General features: G+C 48.8%; 1 pseudogene; it reads left to right on the top strand.

Annotated features, from left to right (window-relative positions):
- The first annotated feature begins 488 nt into the window (after nucleotides 1-488).
- LOC123167886 (serine/threonine-protein kinase PBL27-like) lies at nucleotides 489-5758 on the top strand (annotated as a pseudogene).
- The last annotated feature ends 267 nt before the right edge of the window (nucleotides 5759-6025 follow it).

The following is a 6025-nucleotide window of genomic DNA, read 5'->3' on the forward strand; positions in this document are numbered from 1 at the left end:
AATTCCTCTGTCCCTTATCTGAAATCTCTTCTTCAGTTAAGTTGAGACACCAAATTCCTCTGTCCCTCATCTGAGATCTCTTCTTCAGTCAGCTTGAGACAGAGTTGTTTGCTTCCCCTGTCCCGCAACGGCAGCCGCAACATCAGGTTCAACAGTATCATCAGTTTCGCATAATTTCTTGAATAATAAAAAAAAAATCTGTTGCCATTTCCTCAATCTGCTTCTTTTCCTGAACCAAGTTCCGCTCTGCATCTTTTAGTTTCCCTGATCTTATTTTTCCTCTGTCGACATGCGGCTTTTCGTTGAAAATACATATGGTGATTTGTTCCCCCTCTCTGATAGTAGTGACTCGAGCGCGTTGAGGCCATAGCATCTTCTCTTCTCTGTACAGATATATTCATCCAACTCCTTTGAGCTCTGAACCAGACTTGTGCTTAACTTCTGAACTCTGAACCGGGGGGGGGGGGGTTTACTTCAGTTCAGTTAAGTTGGGACACCCAATTCCTCTGTCCCTCATCTGAACTTTCTTCTTCAGTTAAGTTGAGACAGAGACCGATAGAGATCGAATTCCCCGCAGCGGCAACCGCAACCGCCTCCCTCTTTCTCCTCGCCCCCCCTTCAAATATCCGCTCGGCCGCCAAAACCAACCGCAACCAAAGCGAAACCCCAACCCGAACCAACAGCAATCAGTCATGGAAATCAACCGAGGGAGGCAGGCCCCCTCCTGCCGCCTCCAGGGGCCGTGCCGCCGCCGGCAACCGACGCCGGCCACCTGGAGCTGCTCGGGGTGCTCCGCCTCCGGGCGAGGGGCGTCCCCGCGTGGATGCTCCCGCCGTACATCCTCCTCGATGTGGACATATACGGCTCCAACCCGCAACAACTCCTGGAGTCGCACGCGCCTGCCACCGCCTCCGACGGCACGTCGGCCCTCTACTTCCTGAGCGTGGTCCGCGCGAAGACGGCGGGCGACTACAGAGAGAGGAGGAGCGTCCCCGGGGGGTTCTGGAGGTCGGATCGAGCCCCGGTGCCGCTCGTCTCCGAGGCGATTCAAGGTACTCGGCGCACCTTCTTCTACACCGAGCTGGGGTCGCACTCGCACGGGGAGAAGATCGGTACGGGGTTCATGATGCAAGAGCTCATCCTCGTCGGCGAGGAAGAGGCGCGCCAAGGCGGCGACGGATTGGCCTTGTGCAAGATCTATGTGAGTCCGCACGGAGGGAGGGACGCGCCCGGCGTCGCCAATTCAATCAACAAGAGGAAGATCGGGGAGCAAGGCGTCGCCAGTTCAAGCAAGAGGAGGAAGATGGTGGCCGGGGCCGCCTCCTTCTCTCCGGCTCCTGTTCGGGCCGCCTCGGCGCCTGCGCCTGCTCTCCGCCCGGCGCCTGCTCTTCCGGTGAGGAGCTCCAGTCTGCCTCAACAAGACCCCTCCCCTGCGCCTGCTCTCCGCTCCGCGCCTGCTCTTCCGGTGAGGAGCTCCAGTCTGCCTCAACAAGACCCCTCCCCTGCGCCTCCTCTCCGCTCCGCGCCTGCTCTTCCGGTGAGGAGCTCCAGTCCTCAGCAAGGCCCCTCCCCTGCGCCTCCTCTCCGCTCCGCGCCTGCTCTTCCGGTGAGGAGCTCTAGTCCTCAGCAAGGCCCCTCCCCTGCGCCTCCTCTCCGCTCCGCGCCTGCTCTTCCGGTGAGGAGCTCCAGTCCTCAGCAAGACCCCTCCCCTGCGCCTCCTGTGGGGCAGGGCGCCTGCATCTCCTCTGCGCCTCTCAGGCAAGCCGCCTCCACCTCCTCGGCGCCTGCGGCATCCACCTCCCCGAACGAAGCCAGGCGATTGCTCGTTCTGGAGATCGGCAAGTCCCCCCTCATGGAACGGGGGAATATCTTGAAGCATATAATCTACGGAGCTGCGGAGATTCTGGGTGGGACAAAGCGAACTTTAGACTGCACCAATTTGGTCCTCTTCGAGAAGAAGATGCTGGGAACAGAAAGTTTTCAAGGTAAACTACTACATGGTGATACATCTACTCTGTTTCTGTAGATAGACTAGAGTCTTCCCTCTTCCTAATTGTTTGTTATAGAGTGATCAGATACTTATTGTTGTTGCATACTTGGAATTATTTGTTACATAGTGATCAGATACTTATTGTTGTTGCATACTTGGAGTTGTTTGGACAATGGATGCGTTTAGGCTCTTCGATCTGATAGCTGACAACTACACTTGTTTTTATTTCTGCAGATATCTCAAGCCCTGCTCTGGATACCCATCACCTGTCATTCACCTTTCAGGAGATAAATGCGGCGACATTAGGCTTCCGGAGAGATCACTTCCTCGGTGTATAAAGGTGTGCTGCTAGATGGCAATAATGTAAGTTCATGTGCTCTATACTTCAATAGACAGTTCAATTATTGAGCCATGTTTGATGATGTATTAAGCTGGAAGATATTTTCCTTCTACAATAGACAGTTCACATGAATGACAGTATGATCACAAGTTAAACTGAGTTCAACAAGTGATATAAGACATTTTAGGGCTGATTGAACTTCGGGTGTATCATAACAAGCATATGTTTGGTTTCTGTGAGATTATTGAATAGGTTTGCACGTTTCATTGCGTGCTGTTGCTACCTTTCCTTTTCCTCTCAGTACTATCTTGGAAGTGCAGCAGCATATTGGAACAAAAAAAACATATCAAGTTTACATATGATCATATTTGTTAATATACAAATATTTTTACCATCTTCCATTCTATAAAGTTACTGCAAGCCCTCTGATGTGCACACAAAACGTGCAATGTAAGTCAGTTTAATTAAAAGTTGTTCGGTTTAATTTTGTATTGCTACAGAGATAGCAAGCATATTGTGCAGGTGGCCAACTGCCCCTACATCTCTAGTATCCAGATACAACTAATCTTAACACAATATAAGACTTTTTACTTCAAGACTTTTTTTACTGGAAAAGAAATGACTGGTATTTTACTTCAAGATTCCACACACACTTGTAGTTTTTGTATGTCAAGAACAGCCATAGCATTTCGTTTCGTATTTTTTAATGTGGTCGACGATTCATGCTATGGGTTACTGAGGTTGTTTTTTCTGAGGAGATGGTGTAGTATATGATTCGCTTGTATGTTGCTGTCATAGGTAGCTATCAAGGTTCTCAACCCCAATGGATTGCATGGGAACAAAGAATTCTGCACAGGAGCTATGGCGTTGAGCAGGATTTATCACCCGAACCTTCTGAAGCTTGGTGGCTTTTGCACCGATGATAATCAAAGAATATTGATTTATGAATATATGCCTTTGGGCTCATTGGAAAAACATATTTTCGGTATGGTACTAAACTACACAATATACTAATAATTCTGTTCTCTGCTTCCTTGCTTTGTTGCTGAATAAGCAAAGGCTTGTTTTAACCAAAATTTGGTTTTGTTTTTCATCTAGATCTTTCCCCTCATAAGAAGGCGCTTGATTGGAATACAAGGATTAACATACTTGCTGGGGCGGCTGAAGGCCTGAAGCACTTGCATGTTAACTGCAACCCTGCAGAGATACACGGTGATGTGAAAAGTGGGAACATTTTGCTTGGCGAGGGATGTCATCCCAAGTTGTCTAACTTTGGCTTGGCAAAGCTAGGTCCGCCTGGTGACAATACTCATGTTCCAACCAGAGTGATGGGTACATCTGGGTATTGTGCGCCGGAGTATCTTGAGAGTGGTGAGTTGACTATCAAGTCAGATGTTTTCAGCTTTGGTGTTGTCATAGTGGAGGTTATCACAGGAAGAAACGCTTTAGGATGGAGTCTTACCAGAGCTGAGCCTACCCTTGCTGAATGGGTAAGCATCACTTCCTGCGTTTTCTTTTTGTTTTGAAGAACAATTCCTTGCTTCTGCCCAATGTTACAAATCTCTTTATCACTAGGAAGATATTACTGCGATGAAAATTAATTAATGTGACTTCTGTTGCTCTATATTTCAGGCCACGCCTTTGACCAGGAGAAATGATTTTACAAAGTACGCCGACCCAGCGCTTGGCAACAAGTACAACAAGAAATCACTGCTTCAGGTTCTTTCGGTTGCGCGGATGTGTCTAAATCCAGCAGCCAGCCTAAGGCCTGACATGGCAGACGTAGCGGCGGCACTTACTAACATCTCAATGTCTGCTGGTACCGACGTATAGTTTCCGGCCATTGTATGATGATGATGATACTGTGCTCTAGAAGAGTCTCCATTTCCCAGTCCGATATGATCGAATCGCTGGAGGGGGGCAGTTTTGCCTGTAAAAACTATATAGATACATAGATAGAGTAGGAGCAAATTGTGATATGTGCTTGGAGACATAGTTATTGAGTATTATCTGCCATTTTTCAGGTGCTTATTATCCAACTGTTTCTGACTCTTATGCGACTGAGTGCTATGGGCATGGTGGACGTAATATTTTACTAAATCGCGAATGATCATTCCGGACAATAATCAACGGATACTTTGTCCTTTTTACACTACGCCTATAATAAGACACTGGAACATCATTTCTTTTGCAGTGCTTTTGCAAAACTCTTCACAAGGAAACAGAGCATCCTCTTCCCTTTCCTGTATAACAAAACATCTATCTGTGGACTGTGGTCACATCACCTTAGCTTTTTATCATCTTTCTAGCTAGAAGAAGAACCAGTCTTCAACAATGCAGTGTTTGTCCAGAGAAATATGCTCAGTGCCCCTATCTTTTCTCCCCAGCCTTTTTCTCCATGTATGTGTTTGGATGAACAAAGCATCAGTTTTTTTGTTCCCTGGGGGGGGGGGGGGGGGGGGTATGTCCCAGATCTGCCATCCCTCCTCTCCCCTCCCCTCCCCTTGGCTCTCTGTTTTTTGTGCCTGATTTGATGGATTGGAGAAGAAGAGCTCTGTTTCCATATCAGCTTCTTTCCCCAACTTTTTTTAGTATGGGTTGGCAACATTTGTACTCATACACTCGTACGCAAGAACACTCTCCCCGGGGAACATGGCTAGGGTTTTTACCTCCATCTTGAGGGGACTGAACTTGTATAGTTCCTCATGTCACCCCCGCGTTTCGCTTGATATTTGATAAGGCCTTGCTCCTCCCCACTCTCTTACTTTAATATTCTCACCACGACAGTTGGTGCCCACCTTGGGGCTGCACATCTCGTGATCGATGGTGCAGGTGGTTCATTCGCCTTCATCGACTTCCGGCATGGAGCTAATCACGGGAGAGCTGATCTTCTTCGGAACGATTGGTTTTGTCATCGATGATTCAACGCGGATTGCCGAGGCCTTGTTGGATGTTGATTCGCTGCCCGCGTGCGGTGTCACGCACTACCGTGTCGACGACTCTGGCGTGTTGTATCGCCAGCCGTCTGGCCCGTACCAGGCAGCCGGAGGACCCGCGGTTCGTCATCATCAGAAGCGCTCGGGCAAGGTATGTCTTTGTCGTTGGACTCACCATGTTGCTTCACGCAAGGCCTCTTCCCATGAGGTAGCTATGATTCACCCCTCTTGAGTTTGTTCATGATTTGTTTGTGACAACCTCTGATGATGAGGAGGGTTGTGGGAGCCTTGGTCTGTTGCAGAGGTTTTGATTCCAATCCGTCTCACAGAACGGTTGACTCGTCAGCTGACATGGATGACAAAGAGCAGGGAAATCGGAACACCAATGATGGTAATGCAACTGGCCATGAAGGCGGTGAAGAGCGTGTAGGAAATGGTACCCGAGGTGGTGCCACAGATCTCACTCAGGAGCAGATAGCTGTGTGGGCTTAGGATGCGGAGCAGGCCCTGCAAACACCAATTGACACATCAATTCGTGAAGGTTTTCATCTTGAGGCTACTCGTTTAGCCACCTTGGCTAAGAGGTAGTGCTTAAGGAAATTAGATGTCACAACCCAGAGAAGAGGGGAGATCGAGATGAGAAAGGGGATCGAGATGCAGAGTAGGTGAGAGGAGAGCTTGGAGAAGGGGAAAGGAGAATCGAGATCTTTTCCATTTCATGCTCAGCGTCTCGTCCACGGTACACTATGTAGCCGCCCA

The sequence above is a fragment of the Triticum aestivum genome, chromosome 7D (assembly GCF_018294505.1).
Source record: "Triticum aestivum cultivar Chinese Spring chromosome 7D, IWGSC CS RefSeq v2.1, whole genome shotgun sequence".
Taxonomy (NCBI): Eukaryota; Viridiplantae; Streptophyta; class Magnoliopsida; order Poales; family Poaceae; genus Triticum; species Triticum aestivum.